The sequence below is a fragment of the Oncorhynchus gorbuscha genome, linkage group LG16, assembly GCF_021184085.1.
Source record: "Oncorhynchus gorbuscha isolate QuinsamMale2020 ecotype Even-year linkage group LG16, OgorEven_v1.0, whole genome shotgun sequence".
Taxonomy (NCBI): Eukaryota; Metazoa; Chordata; class Actinopteri; order Salmoniformes; family Salmonidae; genus Oncorhynchus; species Oncorhynchus gorbuscha.
This window is the reverse complement of record NC_060188.1, coordinates 38,287,592-38,311,939: the sequence shown is the minus strand read 5'-3', so window position 1 is coordinate 38,311,939 and position 24,348 is coordinate 38,287,592. Positions and strand designations below refer to the sequence as shown.

The window sequence follows — 24,348 nt, the reverse complement described above, 5'->3', positions numbered from 1 at the left end:
CCGAACAGGCCCCCATTAACATCGACGGGACTGAAGTGGAGCGGGTTGAGAGTTTCAAGTTCCTTTGTGTCCACATCACCAACAAACTATCATGGTCCAAACACACCAAGACAGTTGTGAAGAGGGCATGACAACACATTTCCCCCCTCGGGAGACTGAAAAGATTTGGCATGGGTCCCCAGATCCTCAAAAAGTTCTACATCTGCACCATCGAGAGCATCCTGACTGATTGCATCACCGCCTGGAATGGCAACTGCTCGGCATCTGACAGTAAGGCACTACATAGGGTAGTGCCTACGACCCAGTACATCACTGGGGCCAAGCTTCCTGACATCCAGGACCTATGTGCTAGGCCGTGTCAGAGGAAGGCCCAAAAAATTGTCAGAGACTCCAGCCACCCTAGTCATAGACTGTTCTCTCTGCTCTCGAACAGCAAGCGGTACCGAAAGGCTCCTTAACAGCTTCTACCCCCAAGCCATAAAACTGCTGAACAATTAATCCCCCCGGACTATTTACATTGACCCCCCCCACACACACACACCTCACCCCCTTTGTTTTTACACTGCTGCTACTCGCTGTTTATTATGTATGCATAGTCACTTTACAAATTACCTCGACTAACCTGTACCCCCGCACATTGACTCGGTACCGGTGCCGGTGCCGCCTGTATATAGCCTCGTTATTGTTATGGAAATGTATTGTGTTACTTTTTGATTGATTAGATTTATTTAGTCAATATTTTATTGACTATTTCTTGAACTGCATTGTTGTTTGATTTAATATCCATGTACCCATAATGCGGATGGATGCCTCTGAACCAAACACAGCTGCCTCCCAACGCCTCTGCACATATCAGAAAAAGTGTGTGTGTGTGTGTGTTATGTTTGTGTTGTTTTTTTTGTTCTAGTTTCTAACATTGCCTTGTCGCCCTTTCCTTTTTTGTGTGAGCGGTAAAATCAGAAAGGCTATAATCTTCCAAAAGTATATATATATATATATACACAAAAGTTTGTGGACACCTTTTCAAATTAGTGCATTTGGGTATTTCAGCCACTCCCCATTGCTGCCAGGTGTATAAAATTGAGCACACAAATATGCCATCTCCATAGACAAACATTGGCAGTAGAATTGTCTTACTGAAGAGCTCAGTGTCTTTCAACGTGGCACCGTCATAGGTTGCTACCTTTCAGACGGTTTTTACACGCTACAAGCTTCAGCACTCGGCAGTCCCGTTCTGTGAGCTGTTGTGGCCTATCACTTCGTGGCTAAGCCATTATTGCTCCTAGACGTTTCCACTTCACAATAACTATCTAATAACTTCGACTGTGTCGAAGTAACAATGTTTATAACAGGGGCAGAGGTACAGGATGGCAGGCAGGCTCAAATCACAAAGACAGGTGAAACACATCAGGGTGTGACAATAACAGCACTTACAGTTGCCCGGGGCAGCTCTAGCAGGGCAGAAATTTGACAAATAGATTCGTTGGAAAGGTAGCAACCTATGACGGTGCCACGTTGAAAGACACTGAGCTCTTCAGTAAGACAATTCTACTGGTGTACACATATCTTTGGTCATGTAGTGTATATACAGTGGGGCAAAAAAGTATTTAGTTAGCCACCAATTGTGCAAGTTCTCCCACTTAAAAAGATGAGGCCTGTAAATTTCATCATAGGTACACTTCAACTATGACAGACAAAATGAGAGAAAAAAAATCCATCCAGAAAATCACATTGTAGGATTTTTAATGAATTTATTTGCAAATTATGGTGGAAAATTAGTATTTCGTCACCTACAAACAAGCAATATTTCTGGCTCTCACAGACCTGTAACCTCTTTATGAGGCTCCTCTGTCCTCCACTCGTTACCTGTATTAATGGCACTTGTTTGAACTTGTTATCAGTATAAAAGACACTTGTCCACAACCTCAAACAGTCACACTCCAAACTCCACTATGGCCAAGACCAAAGAGCTGTCAAAAGACACCAGAAACAAAATTGTAGACCTGCACCAGGCTGGGAAGACTGAATCTGCAATAGGTAAGCAGCTTGGTTTGAAGAAATCAACTGTGGGAGCAATTATTAGGAAATGGAAGACATACAAGACCAATGATAATCTCCCTCGATCTGGGGCTCCACGCAAGATCTCACCCCTTGGGGTCAAAATGATCACAAGAACAGTGAGCAAAAATCCCAGAACCACACGGGGGGACTTAGTGAATGACCTGCAGAGAGCTGGGACCAAAGTAACAAAGCCTACTATCAGTAACACACTACGCCGCCAGGGACTCAAATCCTGCAGTGCCAGACGTGTCCCCCTGCTTAAGCCAGTACATGTCCAGGCCCACCTGAAGTTTGCTAGAGAGCATTTGGATAATCCAAAAGAAGATTGGGATAATGTCATAGAAAATCTTTGGAGGGAGTTGAAATATTTGGAGGGAGTTGAAAGTCCGTGTTGCCCAGCAACAGCCCCAAAACATCACTGCGATAGAGGAGATCTGCATGGAGGAATGGGCCAAAATACCAGCAACAGTGTGTGAAAACCTTGTGAAGACTTACAGAAAACGTTTGACCTCTGTCATTGCCAACAAAGGGTATATATCAAAGTATTGAGATAAACTTTTGTTATTGACCAAATACTTATTTTCCACCATCATTTGAAAATAAATTCATTAAAAATCCTACAATATGATTTTCTGGATTTTTGTTTCTCATTTTGTCTCTCATAGTTGAAGTGTACCTATGCTGACAATTACAGGCCTCTCTCATCTTTTTAAGTGGGAGAACATGCACAATTGGTGGCTGACTAAATACTTTTTTTGCCCCACTGTATAAACTACCTTTCAAAAGTTTGGGGTCACTTAGAAATGTCCTTGTTTTAAAAAATAAAACAACATTTTTGTCCATTTAAAATAACATCTAATTGATCAGAAATACAGTGTAGACATTGTTAATGTTGTAAAATGACTATTGTAGCTGGAAACAGCAGATTTTTTTTAATGGAATATCTACATAGGCATACAGAGGCCCATTATCAGCAACCATTACTCCTGTGTTCCAATGGTACGTTGTGTTAGCTAATCCTTGTCTATCATTTTAAAAGGCTAAGTGATCATTAGAAAACCCTTTTGCATTTATGTTAGCACAGCTGACAATAAATAAAACGGGCTTTCTTTAGACTAGTTGAGTATCTGGAGCATCAACATTTGTGGGTTCAATTACAGGCTCAAAATGTCCAGAATCAAATAACTTTCTTCTGAAACTCGTCAGTCTATTCTTGTTCTGAGAAAGGAAGGCTATTTATTCCATGCGAGAAATTGCCAAGAAACTGAAGATCTCGTACAACGGTGTGTACTCCCTTCACAGAACAGCACAAACTGTCTTGAACCAGAACAGAAAGAGGAGTGGAGGCCCCGGTGCACAACTTAGTAAGAGGACAAGTACATTAGAGTGTCGAGTTTAAGAAACAGATGCCTCACAAGTCCTCAACTGACATCTTCATTAAATAGTAACCGCAAAACACCAGTCTCAACGTCAACCGTGAAGAGGCGACTCCGGGATGCTGGCCATCTAGGCATCTTCCCCCTGCCCTGTACTATAATGATAGGGTTGTAACATAATGAAGAGTGGGTCATGACCAAATGTTTGGTCTTGACAAGTAAGGGTGGGTAATGAAGAATATAATTAAAATGAAACAAAAAGGAGATATGACTGATATGCATTTTTCTACGGCTGGCCATGCTTTCCACCTGGCTTCCCCTACCCCAGTCAACAGCCCTGCACTCCCCACAGCAAGTTGCCCATGCCTCCCCGATTTCTCCTTCACCCAAATCCAGAGAGCTGATGTTCTGAAAGAGCTGCAAAATCTGTAGCCCTACAAATCTGCCAGGGTAGACAATCTGGATCCTCTCTCTAAAATGATCTGCCAAAATTGTTGCAACCCCTATCACTAGCCTGTTCAACCTCTCTTTCGTATCATCTGAGATTCCCAAAGATTGGAAAGCTGCAGTGGTCATCCCCCTCTTCAAAGGGGGAGACACTCTAGACCCAAGCTGCTACAGACCTATATCTGTCCTACCCTGCCAAGATTACAAACAGATTACCGACAATTTCGAATCTCACCATATCTTCTCTGCTATGCAATCTGGTTTCAGAGCTGGTCATGGGTACACCTCAGCCACGCTCAAGGTCCTAAATGATATCATAACCACCATCGATAAGAGACATTACTGTGCAGCCGTATTCATCGACCTGGCCTAGGCTTTCGACTCTGTCAATCACCACATTCTTATTGGCAGACTCAACAGCCTTGGTTTCTCAAATGATTGCCTCGCCGTTTACCAACTACTTCTCTGATACAGTTCAGTGTGTCAAATCGGAGGGCCTGTTGTCCGGACCTCTGGCAGTCTCTATGGGGGTGCCACAGGGTTTAATTCTCGGGCCGACACTCTGCTCTGTATACATTAATGATGTCGCTATTGCTGCTGGGGATTCTCTGATCCACCTTAACGCAGACGACACCATTCTGTATACTTCTGGCCCTTCGTTGGACACTGTGTTAACTAACCTCCAGACGAGCTTCAATGCCATACAACTCTCCTTCTGTGGCATCCAACTGCTCTTAAATGCAAGTAAAATCAAATGCATGCTCTTCAACCGATCACTTCCCGCACCTGCCCACCCGTCCAGCATCAAATCAAATCACATGTATTTATATAACCCTTCGTACATCAGCTGATATCTCAAAGTGCTGTACAGAAACCCAGCCTAAAACCCCAAACAGCAAGCAATGCAGGTGTATAAGCACGGTGGCTAGGAAAAACTCCTTAGAAAGGCAAAAACCCAGGAAGAAACCTAGAGAGGAACCAGACTATGAGGGGTGGCCAGTCCTCTTCTGGCTGTGCCGGTGGAGATTATAACAGAACATGGCCAAGATGTTCAAATGTTCATAAATGACCAGCATGGTCAAACAATAATAATCACAGTAGTTGTCGAGGACTGATTTGGCAGGCGAAAACCTCTCTGGACAGCTCTAACTTAGAATATGTGGATAACTACAAATACCTAAGTGTCTGGTTAGACTGTAAACTGTCCTTCCAGACTCACATTATGCATCTCCAATCCAAAATTAAATCTATAATCGGCTTCCTATTTCGCAACAAAGCATCCTTCACTAATGCTGCCAAACATACTCTCATAAAACTGACCATCCTACCGATCCTCGACTTCGGCGATGTCATTTATAAAATAGCCTCCAACACTCTACTCAACAAATTGGATGCAGTCTATCACAGTGCCATCCGTTTTGTTACCAAAGCCCCATATCCTACCCACCACTGCGACCTGCACGCTCTCGTCGGCTGGCCCTCTGGCTCCAGGTCATCTACAAGTTTCTGCTAGGTCAAGCCCCGCCTTATCTCAGCTGACTGGTCACCATAGCAGCACCCACCCGTAGCATGCGTTCCAGCAGGTAAATCTTACTGGTCACCACCAAAGCCAATTCATCCTTTGGCCGCCTTTCCTTCCAGTTCTCTGCTGCCAATGACTGGAACGAACTGCATAAATCACTGAAGCTGGAGACTCATATCTCCCTCACTAGCTTTAAGCACCAGCTGTCAGAGCAGCTCACAGATCACTGCACCTGTACATAGCCCATCTGTAAACAGCCCATCCAACTACCTCATCCCTATACTGTATTTATGTATTTATCTTGCTCCTTTGCACCCCAGTATCTCTACTTGCACATTCATCTTCTGCACGTCTATCATTGCAGTGTTTAATTTCTATATTGCAATTACTTTGCCACCATGGCCAATTTATTGGGTTAACTCCCTTATACTACCTCTGTATATAGACTTTTTGTTTTCCTTTTTTTTCTATTGTAATATTGATTGTATGTTTGTTTATTCCATGTGTAACTCTGTGTTTGTATGTGTATGTGTCGAACTGCTATGCTTTATCTTGGCCAGGTCGCAGTTGCAAATGAGAACTTGTTCTCAACTAGCCTACCTGGTTAAATAAAGGTGAAATATATATATTTTTTTAAATGCAAGCCTAATGCCTAACCAGTTAAAAATAGGATAGCTGTAGGATCCATATTTTGTCGATTGTTCATTAATTGGCATGGTGTCATCACTGTGTAAATGTCCTGGACCTTAGGAAATATAATTGTAACAAGTTCAATGCTCAGCGATAACAGTAATATTGTTCCTTGTACAAGAGGGGGGGTCCTCCTCACTGCCTTATGCTGAGGGCAGCATCATAGCCATAGGCTAGGACTGAGATGCGGCTTCATCTACCACTTGACAAAACTCATCTTGACCTTCCAGAACACAACACACATTTTCCCACAGCCAAGGATTCTCAAGACTTCTTCGATGAGCACGTCAAGCCCAAAACACAAGGGGACAAGCCGACAGATGGAACCTCATGACTGGCTCATTATGCAGGTATGCTATCCACAATATTGGATAGCATACCTGCATCTCAGTCTTAGCATGCGTAGCCGGGATCTCACCTCGTTGTAGGTCTCCCTCTGTTTAGCAATTTGGCACATAGGTCTGGGTAGATGCTGATCCTCTTCCCTGCATAGGTCAGACCCCCGCATTCCGCAGCAAGGTAAACAATACGCTGCTTGACTTCAAACGTGTGGATCCGCACAATCATACATACGAGATCTGCTGCGGAGTTGACCTGTGCGATGCCCAGTGTTATTCAGCAACATAGGACCCAGCTTCTCCTGCCCGAACACTTCATAGAAAAGATTGCTCGTGAAGGAAGTGACTAGCACATTGAATTTACGGGAATGATTTTCGAGTGATTACGTTTTCTCTTTGAGGAGTTTGTGTTATTCCTTCCAACTTCGCTTGTGCTGTTTCTTGGTCATGGAGCCGCACCTCTGTCACATTGGCGGTCTTCTCCAGGCTTTCCACTTTGGTTGAATAGGTATCCCCTTTACCAGTGAGCACTGCCAATGATTCATTCACCGGTTTTATTTGTAAATGGAGGGCAGAGGTAAACACCTCACGAACAATCTCAAGTGTAGTAGCGGCCAGCTCTTTCTGTTGTCTGGTGTTGAGAGCCGCCGTGTTCCCACAGTTGAATTGTGGCTGGACAAATTCTAGCTGCTGGAGCCTAATAAACCTACTAGTTATTTATTGTCACACAATGAATGTCCCACACCCTGACATGATGTTAAGTATTGACAAGTTTTAAGAAATGCGTTTGTTAATTCATAGTAATTTGCAGAAGAAAGCCACAAAAAAAAGCCACGCGTTTCAATGCATGCTGAGGTGGCAGGGTAGCCTAGTGGTTAGAGCATTGGACTAGTAACCGAAAGGTTGCCAGTTCGAATCCCTGAGCTGACCAGGTACATATCTGTCGTTCTGCCCCTGAACAGGCAGTTAACCCACTGTTCCTAGGCCGTTGTTGAAAATAAGAATTTGTTCTTAACTGACTTGCCTAGTAAAATAAAGGTAAAAAAATGCCGCCAGAACCACAACTCATTGTGCGTTGTCCCCGTTTCTTCAAGAGCATTGTCATTGTTTCATTTTGGCCCTTGTCTGCACAATGGTGCGGAAAGGCTGAATGAAAGGGGCTTGAATGAAGGCTCAGGATAACCTCCCCTCCCCTCTCTGTGTTTGTGACCTATCCAGTGTAGGAGTACATGTCAGGTTTCATGGTCTTATCTGACAGCTCTGTGATCTGGGATTGTTGACAGTTGACAGGCAAGGCTTTGTTGACCTGAACTCGCAGAACCACGGCAGGGGTCAAAAGTCATAGTGTTCAATCACTCTGTGTAGGTGTGGCTGCAGGGGAACGTGACTAGATGCGGCTTCTCTGAGCACTGTGACTGTACTAAACTAACTGTAACACCACCATGATCCCCCGTCCAGGCAGGCTGACACACTTCCCAGAGGTGTGTAGGATTGAGGGTGTTGCATGGGAACGCGAGCAGCGCGGAAACTGGGCGGAAGGGTGGACGGGCCCCTTTCTGCCCCAGGCAGTAGGGTTCACACACAGACAATGGAGCCCTGGAGACCCAGGGCCGTGGAGTTGTGATTGCACCCCACACCGCTAAAATAACACACACATCCTACCGCACCGCTTAGCCTGCTTCCGTTCCGCTCCCCTTTTCCTCTTTTTCCTCATCCTTGTATCCTCATACACACATACTGTAGTATATTCATGCACTCTCCCTCTCTCTTACACACTCTTTCACACACACACACACACACACACACACACACACACACACACACACACACACACACACACACACACACACACACACACACACACACACACACACACACACACACACACACACACACACACACACACACACACACACACATCTTTTGTATAGCAGCAGAACTACGTTTTTTTCTCATTTTGTTTGGCTTCATTTCCTTGTTTCAAGGGGAAGGAAACCGACCATTCTCTGTGGAAACAATCTGCTGTCCTTCAAACGTCTCTCAATAAATTAGAGTGAAATTCCATCTGCTTACTGTGAGAGAAAAAAAAGTCAGCAGCCATTCATTAGCTTACAAACAGTCTCTCTAAAGACACACTCAAACGACAAGTCTTTTTTTAAAGACGGAACCAAAGGAGCAGTGAAGCTGATTCACATGCATATGAAGCTCCCTGGTATGTCTGAGTGTTGAGTCTAGTGAGTTAGAGGAGGTGCTGTCCTGCTGTGAGTGCGTTGGCAGGTATTTGCCTCAGCTCAGTCAGCGGATTTTGAGGTCACCATGGTTTCCTTGTGTGTCGGCTGTAGCCGTGAGGACGTGTCAGAGTGTGTCAGTGTGGTGAGCAGTTAGAGAGAGGCAGCAGTGTCAAGGTCAATGGATCATCCTCACCCCCCACTGGATATTCTCTCTGGAGCGAGAAACCCAACCCAACGCTATTCTTATTGGATGGAAACCTTTTACTGACTGACTATGCACGCAATGAGACATCCATGGTGGTTTCTTAGTCATTGCCCAGTGATCTGTCATGTAATTGCGAGTCAATAACCCCATCACATCATCTCCAGCAGAAGTCACTTACTTCATAAATCATTGAGCTTTGACTATCATCCCCTTCCTTTTTTTGTGATCCAGTTTCAACCACCAGAGACCAGACCCTGGGAAGTGGAACTCCTCAAAGAGAAATAGAGATGAAAGTCTTTTTGAGTAGTTCCACCCCCCAGAGGGAAAGAGAGAGGGAGGAAGAGAGAGTATAGGAGGTGGGCTGTAACAGCGGGAGAGTCAATCATTTGAGCCCAGCCTACTGTATACCACAATACCAGGGTAGGAGAGAGGGAGTGAGGGTGAGGGTGAATGAGAGTGACACCTCAGCCGAACTGTGTGTTTAGAGCTCTGCAATCCCAGAGACAAGCACAGCTGATGTGTGGATTACCACAGCAATTCTCACTGGAGCTGTTTTTGGAAAATGGTGGGCTTCTCTTCTTCTTCAGCTGTTGAAGCCGGTAAGTAACCAAATTGACTGCATGCCTGCATTATACTTGGTCTTGGCAGCCCGCTATTTGTCCCTCAGTGGTCTGTGTGTGTTGTGTTTGTCCCAGTCTCTCAAGACTTTAACATTTGAGTTGGAAATACACTAAAAGTATGTGGACACGCCTTCAAGTTAGTGTATTAGTCTTTTTCAGCCACACCTGTTGCTGACAGGTGTATAAAACCGAGCACACAGCCATGAAATCTACATAGACAAACATTGGCAGTAGAATGGCCCATACTGAAAAGCTCAATGACTTTCAATGTGGCACCGTCATAGGATGCCAACAACCGTTCCAACAAGTCAGTTCATCAAATTTCTGCCCTCCTAGAGCTGCCCTGGTCAACTGTGAAATGTCCAGGAGCAACAATGGCTCAGCCGCGAAGTGGTAGGCCACACAGGCTCACAGAAAGGGACTGCCGATTGGTGAAGCATGAAGCGCGTAAAATCATCTGTCCTCGGGTGCAACACTCACTACCGAGTTCCACACTGCCTCTGGAAGCAACGTCAGCACAATAACCGTTTGTCTGGAGCTTCATGAAATGGGTTTCCATGGCTGAGGAGCCGCAAACAAGCCTAAGATCACCATTTGCAATGCAAAGCGTTGGCTGGAGTGGTGTAAAGCTTGCCGCCATTGGACTCTGAATCACATTTCCCCATCTGGCAGTCCGACAGACAAATCTGGGTTAGGTGGATGCCAGGAGAATGCTACTTGCCCTAATGCAAAGTGCCAAGTGTAAAGTTTGGTGGAGGAGGAATAATGATCTGGGGCTGTTTTTGATGGTTCGGGCTAGGCCCCTTAGTTCCAGTGAAGGGAGATCTTAATGCTAAAGCATACAATGACATTCTAGACAATTCTGTGCTTCCAACTTTATGGCAACAGTTTGGGGAGTGTCCTTTCCTGTTTCAGCATGATAATGCCCCCGTGCACAAAGCGAGGTCGATACAGAAATGGTTTGTTGAGATTGGTGTAGAAGAACTTGACTGGCCTGCACAGAGCCCTGACCTCAACCCCATTGAACACCTTTGGGCTGAATTGGAACAACACCCAACATCAGATCAGTGCTTGACCTTACTAATGCTCTTGTGGCTGAATGGAAGCATATCCCTGCAGCTATGTTCCAACATCTAGTGGAAAGCCTTCCCCAGGAGAGTGGAAACTGTTATAGCAGGAAATGGGGGACCAACTCCCTATTAATGGCCATGATTTTGGAATTAGGTATTCGACGAGTGTGTGTCCACATACTTTCGGGCCATGTGGTGTAGTTGTCTGTGTGTAGATTGTGTGTACAGTCTTATCGGAGGTCCTACTGAACACTGTATCTCCACTTCCTGAGGCTATGTGGACGTTTTCTCAACTAATTATCTCAGACCCTGTCTACTTTTCAGACAGAGTTCTGTTTTGATAGGACCAATTCATTTCCCTTGTTCGTTCATTCATTAATTTCGACGTTGGTGTGTTATGACAGAGATATCTGTTTTACGTCTTGATACCTGCCATGTTTCTCTGGATAGCTGTGTTCTAATACAAACCGTCCAAGTTCATCTCACGAACATTTTTGCCAGTCAAGGCCCTTTAGACATACAAAGACAATTTCATGAACGAATCCGGTGTTGTTACATGCTGGAGCTCTGTCATGTTAATTAGGTACCTTCTGTGTGGTATAACCTGAATGTTGCCTCAACTGTTCAAATAAGCTGACCAGGCAACGTCTGACTCTCTGACCAGCCCAGACATTACGGCACCCCACTTCTAAACAACACTCTTACTGGGCTATATTCAGACGATTGCGAAATCATATTAAATCATAGTGTGTGTGTTTTGTGCTGAACTTGTTTGCCCTTGTTTCAGAGGTAGGCCTAATGGTTTTGTTGTGTTATGATGGAGTAACTGCTGGCAATGCAGACATTCAAGAGAGCAGACCGCTTTTGATAAGATTGTGGATGATTCTGACTGTGCTAACATAACCTTACAATTAGACTTGTTTCCACATGAATGCATCTGCTCATAGAGCACTTCAGGTCTGTGCTTTGAGGCATGTAAGACATGGTGAAGGTCCAGTGGGAAGAGAAATGAAACACTTTAACCGACAGGTTGTTTGATCTGCTATGAGCAGAGATAAGGACAACAACCTTTTGGACTAAAGCAAAAGAAACAGTCCCATATTGTAGTGATTAGACCAGGGGAAAACATCTCTCAGATCCAGAGACCTCAAAGAAAAACAGGTGGTCTTGAGATTACTGAGATTACTGTCTGCACACGCTGAGTTTTTCAGTCTCTTCCCTACCACTGTGGTGTGTGTGTGTGTGTGTGTGTGTGTGTGTGTGTGTGTGTGTGTGTGTGTGTGTGTGTGTGTGTGTGTGTGTGTGTGTGTGTGTGTGTGTGTGTGTGTGTGTGTGTGTGTGTGTGTGTGTGTGTGTGTGTGTGTGTGTGTGTGTGTGTGTGTGTGTGCGTGCGTGCGTGTGTGTGTGTGTGCGTGTGTGTGTGTGTAATGCTCCTCTCCAGGAGAGACCCAGGTCCAGTGACTGGTACTGCAGTTCTGGTGTCTCTTCACTCAGCTCCAGGAATGCCCCACTAAATCAAATCGAATCAAATCAAATGTATTTATATAGCCTTACGTACATCAGCTGATATCTCAAAGTGCTGTACAGATACCCAGCCTAAAACCCCAAACAGCAAGCAATGCAGGTGTAGAAGCACGGTGGCTAGGAAGAACTCCTTAGAAAGGCCAAAACCTAGGAAGAAACCTAGAGAGGAACCAGGCTATGTGGGGTGGCCAGTCCTCTTCTGGCTGTGCCGGGTGGAGATAATAACAGAACATGGCCAAGATGTTCAAATGTTCATAAATGACCAGCATGGTCAAATAATAATAATCACAGGCAGAACAGTTGAAACTGGAGCAGCAGCACGGCCAGGTGGACTGGGGACAGCAAGGAGTCATCATGTCAAGTAGTCCTGAGGCATGGTCCTAGGGCTCAGGTCCTCCGAGAGAAAGAGAGAAAGAGAGAATTAGAGAGAGCATACTTAAATTCACAAAGGACACCGGATAGGACAGGAGAAGTACTCCAGATATAACAAACTGACCCTAGCCCCCCGACACATAAACTACTGCAGCATAAATACTGGAGGCTGAGACAGGAGGGGACAGGAGACACTGTTGCCCCATCTGATGACACCCCCGGACAGGGCCAAATAGGAAGGATATAACCCCACCCACTTTGCTAAAGCACAGCCCCCACACCACTAGAGGGATATCTTCAACCACCAACTTACCATCCTGAGGCAAGGCCGAGTATAGCCCACAAACATCTCCGCCACAGCACAACCCAAGGGGGGGGGGGGCGCCAACCTAGACAGGAAGATCACATCAGTGACTCAACCCACTCAAGTGACGCACCCCTCCTTGGGACGGTATGAAAGAGCCCTAGTAAAGGCAGTGCCTCAGCCCCTGTAATAGGGTTAGAGGCAGAGAATCCCAGTGGAAAGAGGGGAACCGGCCAGGCAGAGACAGCAAGGGCGGCTCGTTGCTCCAGAGCCTTTCCGTTCACCTTCACACTCCTGGGCCAGACTACACTCAATCATATGACCCACTGAAGAGATGAGTCTTAAAGGTTGAGACCGAGTTTGCGTCTCTCACATGAGTAGGCAGACCATTCCATAAAAATGGAGCTCTATAGGATAAAGCCCTGCCTCCAGCTGTTTACTTAGAAATTCTAGGGACAATTAGGAGGCCTGCGTCTTGTGACCGTAGCAGGACCAAATCAGAGAGATAGGTAGGAGCAAGCCCATGTAATGCTTTGTAGGTTAGCAGTAAAACCTTATAATCTACAGATAAGATAAGAGATGTGAAGCCTCTCATCTACTGAGAGAAACAACTGATCACCAGGGTAGCTGATGAGCAGATGTTTCTGTATAATGAAATGGTCCTGTCATGGGTTTGAGCGTGCCAGGAAGAGAGGTGTGGAAATTCATCCAAAATGTGTCATCCAAAATCTGGAGTTCATTCAATCCAAGATGGCGTAGCAGTCGGAAACGTGTCTTCTCCTGTCCTGTCCCATGTATATATTGTTTTCTTCGTATATATTTCGTATATATATTTTAATCTCACTTTCCATCTACGGACTGACAATACTCTCCTGCAACCTGCCTCACCCAATGTGTTACAGATCTGCTATTTTTATACTTTAGAACCGGAACCCCTTTCAGAAGCTAGCCAGCTAACTAGCTACTAGCTAGTAGTCAGTTAGCCAATGCTAGCGGTCCTCACCGTTAACTCGGATATCAGCCGGCCTCAACCCGGTCAATTCCTGCCAGTCTGCACAGCTCGATATCAACCCCGAGCATATCGGACTGCTTTTTTTCTACCACCGGATTCCTACCGCAAGGTCTGCACCTTTACACCGGAACTTCGCAGCTAGCTAGGTGCTATCCGAGTGGTTACTCCTGGTGAACGTCTTGTCCCGAAGCAAGCACCAGTTAGCCTGGAGCTAGCCAAAGAGGTCCACCAGCCAATTATTGGGCTCTTTTACAAATTGGTCTGGACCCTTTACTGCAAACATGGAGCCCTGCCGATCCATCACGACTGGTCTGCCGACGTAACCGTCCGAGGTGGTCTCAACAGGCTCTTTCATTGCGACGTCACCGGATGCCCATGTAATGTAAATGTGCTATCCCCGGGCCCTCCAGCTCGCATAGTGTATCAGCGACTACGGAGTTGGCTCCTTCACTCATCTAGTGCTACTCATTGGACCCTATGATCACTCAGCTACACATGTCTCTCCCTAATGTCAATATGCTTTGTCTATTGCTGTTTTGGTTCATGATTATTGTCTTATTTCACTGTAGAGCCCCTAGCCCTGCCCAATATGCCTTAGATAGCTCATTTGTTCCAACCCCACACATGCGGTGAACTCACCTGGATTAACTGGTGCCTCTAGAGACAAAACCTCTCTCATCGTCACACAATACCTAGGTTTACCTCCACTGTACTCACATCCTACCATATCCTTGTCTGTACATTATGCCTTGAATCTATTCTCCCGCGCCCAGAAATCTGCTCCTTTTACTCTCTGTTCCAAACGCACTAGACGACCAGTTCTTATAGCCTTTAGCCGTACCCTAATCCTACTCCTCCGCTGTTCCTCTGGTGATGTAGAGGTTAACCCAGGCCCTGCAGCCCCCAGCAACACTCCCATTCCTCAGGTGTTCTCATTGGTTGACATCTGTAACTAATTTTGTTTCATTCACTGCTTTAGCACACTCCGCCAACCCTGATGTCCTAGCCCTGTCTGAATTATGGCTTAGGAAGGCCACCAAAAATCCTGAAATTTCCATCCCTAACTATAACAACTTCCAACAAGATAGAACTGCCAAAAGATGCAGAGTTGCAATCTACTGCAGAGAGAGTCTGCAGAGTTCTGTCATACTATCCAGTTATGTGCCCAAACAATTTGAGCTTCTACTTGTAAAAATCCACCTTTCAAGAAACAAGTCTCTCACCATTGTCGCTTTTTATAAACCTCCTTCAGCCCCAAGCTGTGCCCTGGACACCAAATGTGAATTGATTGCCTCCTATCTATCTATCTCCCTCTTAGATATCATCTGAACCAACTTGCCCTCCAAATACACCTTTGCTGTCTTCAACCAGGATCTCAGCAATCACTGTCTCATTGCCTGCGTGCGTGATGGGTCCGCGGTCAAACGACCACCCCTCAACATTGTCAAACGCTCCCTAAAACACTTCAGCGAGCAGGCCTTTCTAATCGACCTGGCCCGGGTATCCTGGAAGGATATTGACTTCATCCCGTCAATAGAGGATGCCTTGTTGCTCTTTAAAAGTGCTTTCCTCCCCAACTTAAATAAGCATGCCCCATTCAGAAAATGTATAACTAAGACCAGACATAGCCCTTGGTTCACCCCAGACTTGACTGCCCTTGACCAGCACAAAAACATCCTGTGGCGTTCTGCATTAGCATCGAATAGCCCCCGCGATATGAAACTTTTCAGGGAAGTCAGGACCCAATATACCAATACAGTCCGTTTGGAAAGCTAAGGCGAGCTTTTTTTTTTTGGTTGTTGAATTTGAATTAAATTTACCCCTTTTTCTCCCCAATTTCATGGTATCCAATTGTTTAGTAGCTACTATCTTGTCTCATCGCTACAACTCCCGTACGGGCTCGGAATAGACGAAGGTTGAAAGTCATGCGTCCTCCGATACACAACCCAACCAAGCCGCACTGCTTCTTAACACAGCGCGCATCCAACCCAGAAGCCAGCCGCACCAATGTGTCAGAGGAAACACCGTGCACCTGGAAACCTTGGTTAGCACGCACTGTGCCCGGCCCGCCACAGGAGTCGCTGTTGCGTAATGAGACAAGGATATCCCTACTGGCCAAACCCTCCCTAACCCGGACGACGCTAGGCTAATTGTGCGTCGCCCCACGGACCTCCCGGTCGCGTCCGGTTACGACAGAGCCTGGGCACAAACCCAGAGTCTCTGGTGGCACAGCTGGCGCTGCAGTACAGCACCCTTAACCACTGCGCTCCCCGGGGGGCCCCAGAGCTAGCTTTTTCAAACAAAAATTTGCATCCTGTAGCACTAATTCCAAAAAGTGTTTGGACACTGTGAAGTCCATGGAGAATAAAAGCACCTCCTCCCAGCTGCCACGGCAGCATTGATTGGAATGCTGCAGCGGTCATCCCCCTCTTCAAAGGGAGAGAAACTCTAGACCCAAACTGTTATAGGCCTATATCCGTCCTGCCCTGCCTTTCTAAAATCTTCAAAAGCCAAGTTAACAAACAGATCACCAAACATTTAGAATCCCACCGTACCTTCTCCACTATTCAATCTGGTTTCCGAGCTGGTCATGGGTGCACCTCAGCCACGCTCAAGGTCCTAAATAATATCATAACCGCCATCGATAAAGGACAGTACTGTGCAGCCGTGTTCATCGACCTGGCCAAGGCTTTCGACTCTGTCTGTCATGTATTGTCATGTTATGTCTTGTTCCTGTTCTTTCTCTTCTCTTCGTTTCCCCCTGCTGGTCGTATTAGGTTACCTTCTCTCCCTCTATCTCTCTCTCTCTCTATGGTCCCTTTCCTTCTCCCAGCTGTCCCTCATTCTCCTCTAACGACCTCGTTTACTCTCTCACACCTGTTCCCTCTTTTCCCTCTGACTAGGTCTCTATTTCTCTCTCTGTTTCTGCTTCTGTCTTTGTCGGATTCTCGTTTGCTTCGCCCTTGTTCTGTCCTGTCGTAATCTGCCTCTTCATTAGATGCTGCGTTTGATCAGGTGCCTCTGTCCTCTACGGCCCGCGCCTAACCGGAGGGACCTGCAGTCTGTTGCCGCTAGCCCTGCTATTCTCCTCTGCTACTAGAAGGGGACTAGTCAACCGATACATCTGAAGAGGATTTATGTTTTCCTGTGTTTGAACATTAAAAGACTCTGTTTCTGTTAAACCGCTTTTGGGTCCTCACTCACCTGCATAACACTGTCAATCACCGCATTCTTATTGGCAGACTCAATAGCCTTGGTTTCTCAAATGACTACCTCGTCTGGTTCACCAACTACTTCTCAGATAGATTTCAGTGTGTCAAATCGGAGGGCCTGTTGTCCGGACGTATGGTAGTCTTTATAGGGGTGCCACAGGGTTCTTATCTCTGTATATATCTATGATGTCGCTATTGCTGCTGGGGATTCTCTGATCCACCTCTACGCAGACGACACCATTCTGTATACATCTGGCCCTTTTTTGGACACTGTGTTAACAAACCTCCAAACAAGCTTCAATGCCACACAACACTCCTGCTGTGGCCTTCAACTGCTTTTAAATGCTATTAAAACTAAATACATGCTTTTCAACTGCAGCTGGGAGGTATTCGCATCTCGACTAAGGAGAGGGAACGGAGAATCACCAACCGCCTCTGTCTCTATTGCGGTTCCGCTGGTCATTTTGTCATTTCATGTCCAGTAAAAGGCCAGTGCTCATCAGTAAGCGGAGGGCTACTGGTGAGCGCAACTACTCAGGTCTCTCCTTCAAGATCCTGTACTACCTTGTCGGTCCATCTACGCTGGACCGGTTCGGCAGCTTCCTGCAGTGCCTTGATAGACTCTGGGGCGGAGGGCTGTTTTATGGACGAAGCCTGGGCTCGGGAACATGACATTCCTCTCAGACAGTTAGGGGGAGCCCACGGCCTTGTTCGCCCTGGATGGTAGTCCTCTTCCCAGGATTCAGCGTGAAACGCTACCTTCAACCCTCACTGTCTCTGGTAATCATAGCGAAACCATTTCTTTTTTCATTTTTCGTTCACCTTTTACACCTGTTGTTTTGGGCCATCCCTGGCTAGTGTGTCATAATCCTTCTATTAATTGGTCTAGTAATTCTATCCTCTCCTGGAACGTCTCTTGTCATGTGATGTGTTTAATGTCTGCTATCCCTCCTGTTTCCTCTGTCCCTTCTTCACAGGAGGAGCCTGGTGATTTGACAGGGGTGCCGGAGGAATATCACGATCTGCGCACGGTGTTCAGTCGGTCCAGGGCCAGCTCCCTTCCTCCGTACCGGTCGTATGATTGTAGTATTGATCTCCTTCCAGGTACCACTCCCCCCCGGGGTAGACTATACTCTCTGTCGGCTCTCGAAGAGTATTTGTCTGTAGCTCTCGACGCCGGTACCGTAGTCCCTTCCTCCTCTCCCGCCGGAGCGGGGTTTTTCTTTGTTAAGCAAAAGGACGGGACCCTGCGCCCCTGCGTGGATTATCGAGGGCTGAATGACATAACGGTTAAGAATCGTTATCCGCTTCCCCTTATCTCTTCAGCCTTCGAGATCCTGCAGGGAGCCACGTTTTTCACTAAGTTGGACCTTCGTAACGCTTACCATCTCATGCGCATCAGGGAGGGGGACGAGTGAAAAACGGCGTTTAACACTCCGTTAGGGCACTTTGAATACCTGGTTCTGCCGTTCGGCCTCGCTAACGCTCCAGCTGTCTTTCAGGCATTAGTGAATGATGTACTGAGAGACATGCTGAACATCTTTGTTTTTGTTTACCTTGACGATATCCTGATTTTTTCACCGTCACTCCAGATTCATGTTCAGCACGTTCGACGTGTCCTCCAGCGCCTTTTAGAGAATTGTCTTTATGTGAAGGCTGAGAAGTGCGCTTTTCATGTCTCCTCCGTCACATTTCTCGGTTCTGTTATTTCCGCTGAAGGCATTAAGATGGATCCCGCTAAGGTCAAAGCTGTCAGCGATTGGCCCGTCCCTAAGTCACGTGTCGAGCTGCAGCGCTTTCTCGGCTTCGCGAATTTCTATCGTCGTTTCATCCGTAATTTCGGTCAGGTGGCAGCTCCTCTCACAGCCCTTACTTCTGTCAAGTCGTGCTTTAAGTGGTCCGTTTCCGCCCAGGGAGCTTTTGATCTCCTCAAAGAGCGTTTTACATCAGCACCTATCCTTGTTACACCTGACGTCACTAGACAGTTCATTGTCGAGGTTGACGCGTCAGAGGTGGGCGTGGGAGCCATTCTTTCCCAGCGCTCCCATTCTGACGATAAGGTCCATCCTTGCGCGTATTTTTCTCATCGCCTGTCGCCGTCGGAACGTAACTATGATGTGGAAAACCGCTAACTGCTCGCCATCCGCTTAGCCCTAGGCGAATGGCGACAGTGGTTGGAGGGGGCGACCGTTCCTTTTGTCGTTTGGACTGACCATAGGAACCTTTACTACATCCGTTCGGCCAAACGACTTAATGCACGTCAGGCCCGTTGGGCGCTGTTTTTCGCTCGTTTCGAGTTCGTTATTTCTTATCGTCCGGGCTCTAAGAACACCAAGCCTGATGCTTTATCCCGTCTCTTCAGTTCTTCAGTAGCCTCCACCGACCCCGAGGGGATTCTCCCTGAGGGGCGTGTTGTCGGGTTGACTGTCTGGGGAATTGAGAGGCAGGTAAAGCAAGCACTCACTCACACTCCGTCGCCGCGCTCTTGTCCTAGGAACCTTCTTTTCGTTCCCGTTCCTACTCGTCTGGCCGTTCTTCAGTGGGCTCACTCTGCCAAGTTAGCCGGCCACCCCGGCGTTCGGGGTACGCTTGCTTCTATTCGCCAGCGTTTTTGGTGGCCCACTCAGGAGCGTGACACGCGTCGTTTCGTGGCTGCTTGTTCGGACTGCGCGCAGACTAAGTCCGGTAACTCTCCTCCTGCCGGCCGTCTCAGACCGCTTTCCATTCCCTCTCGACCGTGGTCTCACATCGCCTTAGACATTATTACCGGTCTGCCTTCGTCAGCGGGGAAGACTGTTATTCTAACGGTTGTCGATAGGTTCTCTAAGGCGGCTCATTTTATTCCCCTCGCTAAGCTTCCTTCTGCTAAAGAGACGGCACAAATCATCATTGAGAATGTTTTCAGAATTCATGTCCTTCCGTCAGACGCCGTTTCGGACAGGGGTCCGCAATTCACGTCTCAGTTTTGGAGGGAGTTTTGCCGTTTTATTGGGGCTTCCGTCAGTCTCTCTTCCGGTTTTCACCCCCAGTCTAACGGTCAAGCAGAACGGGCCAATCAGACTATTGGTCGCATCTTACACAGTCTTTCCTTCCGTAACCCTGCGTCTTGGGCAGAACAGCTCCCCTGGGCAGAATACGCTCACAACTCGCTTCCTTCGTCTGCGACCGGGCTATCTCCTTTTCAGAGTAGCCTCGGGTACCAGCCTCCTCTGTTCTCGTCCCAGCTCGCCGAGTCCAGCGTTCCCTCCGCTCAGGCTTTTGTCCAACGTTGTGAGCGCACCTGGAAGAGGGTCAGGTGTGCACTTTGCCGTTATAGGGCGCAGACTGTGAGAGCCGCTAATAAGCGTAGGACTAAGAGTCCTAGATATTGTCGCGGTCAGAGAGTATGGCTCTCCACTCGTAACCTTCCCCTTATGACAGCTTCTCGCAAGTTGACCCCGCGGTTCATTGGTCCGTTCCGTATTTCTCAGGTCATTAATCCTGTCGCAGTGCGACTTCTTCTTCCGCGACATCTTCGTCGCATCCACCCGGTCTTCCATGTCTTCTGTGTCAAGCCCTTTCTTCGCGCCCCCGTTCGTCTTCCCCCCCCCATCCTTGTCGAGGGCGCACCTATCTACAGGGTCCGGAAGATTTTGGACATGCGTCCTCGGGGCCGTGGTCATCAGTACCTAGTGGATTGGGAGGGGTGCGGTCCTGAGGAAAGGAGTTGGGTTCCTTCTCGGGACGTGCTGGACCGTTCGCTGATCGATGATTTCCTCCGTTGCCGCCAGGTTTCCTCCTCGAGTGCGCCATGAGGCGCTCGGTGAGTGGGGGGGTACTGTCATGTATTGTCATGTTATGTCTTGTTCCTGTTCTTTCTCTTCTCTTCGTTTCCCCCTGCTGGTCGTATTAGGTTACCTTCTCTCCCTCTATCTCTCTCTCTCTCTATGGTCCCTTTCCTTCTCCCAGCTGTCCCTCATTCTCCTCTAACGACCTCGTTTACTCTCTCACACCTGTTCCCTCTTTCCCCTCTGATTAGGTCTCTATTTCTCTCTCTGTTTCTGCTTCTGTCTTTGTCGGATTCTCGTTATAGGTGACTGTTTACACTGTACATAGATTTTTCTATTGTGTTATTGACTGTACATTTGTTTATGTGTAACTCTGTGTTGTTGTTTTTTATGTGTAACTCTGTGTTGTTGTTTTTGTCGCACTGCTTTGCTTTATCTTGGCCAGGTCACAGTTGTAAATGAGAACTTGTTCTCAAATGGCCTACCTGGTTAAATAAAGTTTAAATAAAATTTAAATACAATTTGGACACTGCTGAGAAGTTCTCAGGGATAGACATTAAAGGTTGCTCTATTTCCTGGGCTAAGTAACCTGTGCAGAGGATGTTTTTATTACTGATAACAGCCAGGATGCAAAGAATTCCAGTAGTCTGGTCTTTCTGGTTTATTTCCCTGCATGTAGTTTAAAATAGCTACTTAACATTTACGGCTAAGTGATCATAATCTTCGGGCACCCAAAAAACACTCCTAACTTGCCCAACGGGCGAATGCCCCTCAGACCTTAAAGGGTTACTTCAGGATTGTATCTACTTAAACAAAGTCAGATGAACACATGGATACCATTTGTATGTCTCTGTGTCCAGTATGAAGGAAGTTATAGGTGTTTTTATGAGCCAATGTTAACTAGTGTTAGCACAATGACTGTCAATCATTGATTCTGCTTTTGTGACTATCATACCCGTTTATTGCATTAATCTGCCAGACCCCACATTATTATTATATTGTCTAGGTTCTTCCAGCCACTGTGTCTATATAACCAGATATCTGAGGTTAGCTCTTCCCAAAGCCACTTATGTTGTCAGCACAGAGTTGACCTATGAATATAGATTTGCTCAGTAATTTTATTGTACAATCTCTTGAAATTGTCTCTCATTGTTTCATTCATGACCTCTGACCTGTGTTCTTTCCCACCAGCGATGGAGTACCTGGTGAGTGAACTGAACGTGTTACTGAAGCTGCTGGACCATGAGAGTGTGAGCACAGCCACAGCAGAGAAGATGAGTGTGATCCGGAGCCTACTGGGGCAGCTGCAGCCAACAGGTGTGTGTGTGTGTGTGTGTGTGTGTGTGTGTGTGTGTGTGTGTGTGTGTGTGTGTGTGCGTGCGTGCGTGCGTGCGTGCGTGCGTGCGTGCGTGCGTGCGTGTTCCAAGGGGGTGTTAACCGTCGACCATGTCATCGACGCCCAGAAAGCAGTTGTTGTTGGGGGTTAACTGCCTTGCTCACGGTCAGAACGGCAGATTTTTGTTCATTTTTTCCATGTAACTCAGTTTTCTTCTCTGTTAAAGTGAATGGAACAGACTTCGTATACATGAACACTTCCCTTTATGGAAATGGCACCAGCTTTGTGGAATCTTTGTTTGAGGAATTGGGTGAGTTAAATATCATATCTGTATTATTTCATATGGCAGAAGGAGAACTTGCTAGACAATCCTAGTATACAGTAGCACATTATTTAATTCTTAAAGGAAATCTTGAAAATGATTTTATATTTTATTGTCCCACTCCCAACAGATTGTGACCTGCATGAGCTCAGAGCCTCCCCAGAAGAACTGAAGGATCAGGTAGAGGAGAAAACCTCCAAAATACCGCCGTCGAACGTAAGATAGCCTTTTTGACTATACTATATAATTGCGTCTATAACACATTTGTTATTTTGCCTAACCCTAACCCTTTTCCCCCAGAGTCCCACTGACACCCCCCCTCCTCTGCCAACCACCCCTCCACCAGAGGACTACTATGAGGAGGCAGTGCCCCTGGACCCTGGCACGGTGCCCCAGTACATCACCAACATCGCCACATGCAGTGAGTACTCACATTTCCTCCCAACAGTCACCTATAACCATCTGAAGTCATTGTCCATACACATTGTTATTATTCGGTTACATCTAATCTGTTACCTCCTGCTTCCTTCTAGTCAGCTCAAGTCCCCCAAATTCCATCGAAGATGCATACTATGAAGACGCTGACAACAACTACCCCACCACCCGAATCAATGGCCCGCGCAAGAACTCCTGTGAGTATGAAACCGGAACACCCTGTTGAGATGAATGTGTTTGTGTGCTCTATTTGCATATTAGGAGGGAGAGAGGAGAAACCTTCTTATCCATTAACCTTTGTTTTTCTCCAGATGCTGATTCAGATGCGCTGAGCAGCTCCTATGAGTCGTATGATGAGGATGATGAGGAGGCGAAGGGCCAGGACAGGACTCGGCGTTGGCAGTCAGAGGAGAACTCTGTGGGCCCCATGAAGGACTGTCGCATCTGTGCCTTCCTGCTGCGCAAGAAACGCTTCGGACAGTGGGCAAAACAGCTGACCGTTGTCCGTGACAACAGATTACAGGTAGGACAACAGGAACTTTTCTGCTGTCTGTTGCATGTGTTTATGATTCAATGTTTATTACACACCAGGGCTGAGGTAACTAAGACACATTTTGACATAAGTGATATGCAATGAAAATTCTTCCTTTTTTTTTACAAGTTCCTTGTAAAGTATGAAAAGCTATTGTTTGTGTGTCTTTCTCTGCAGTGCTACAAGAGCATCAAAGACAGCAGCCCACACATTGAGCTGCCGCTGAACCTGTGTAACGTCATCTACATCCCCAAAGAGGCACGCCGCAAGAAGCACAAGCTGCGTTTCTCCCTGCCTGGGGGGAGAGGCCTTGGTGCTGGCTGTCCAGAGCAAGGAACAGGCGGAGCGATGGCTCAAGGTGATCCGGGAGGTGGTCAGTCAGGCCAGCAGCAATGACGGATTAGAGGGCTCCTCCTCTCCTATGATCCAGAGGAAGAAAGATCTGGACAAGGTGGGCTGCCCCTCAGTAACCCCTCGTTGGCTACAACACTCAGCCTATAGATCTGTAATCCAACACACTGTATGCACTGAACAGACCCCTATGGGCCCCCCTGTTTTCCTCAAACAGACTCAGACACTCTGGGAACTGGTGCTATGTTTAACATCCACATATATCACCATGCTGCAGTAACCAGACAAACAAATAGGTGTGATGGGTCCGCACTCAAAAAAAAAAGATGTCACATAAAGCTTCCTGCATAATTTTTCTCCTTTTCTTTTCACTGCATCAGGGATAGTGTACACAGACGTTTTGGCTTCACAGCCTTCTTCAGAGTGTAGGTACAGTTTTCTTTTAATTTAAAGAAGAATTTGTAAAGGACAACATATAAGTAGCAGGTGCTTCTAATCAGGGTTTGCCACTCATCTGCCAATCAGGGACGGGTCTTTTCTGGTCTACCTGTATACAAATGAGTCAGAAAGAAGCACGGAGTTAAAGGGTATGGCAGTGGGCACGAAGGGCAACTCTCAAAT

At 46.8% G+C, this 24,348-nt stretch overlaps 1 pseudogene; it reads left to right on the top strand.

The window, feature by feature from the left end:
• Positions 1 to 9,242: 9,242 nt before the first annotated feature.
• LOC123999956 overlaps positions 9,243 to 24,348 on the top strand; it is a 28,674-nt pseudogene continuing 13,568 nt past the window's right edge.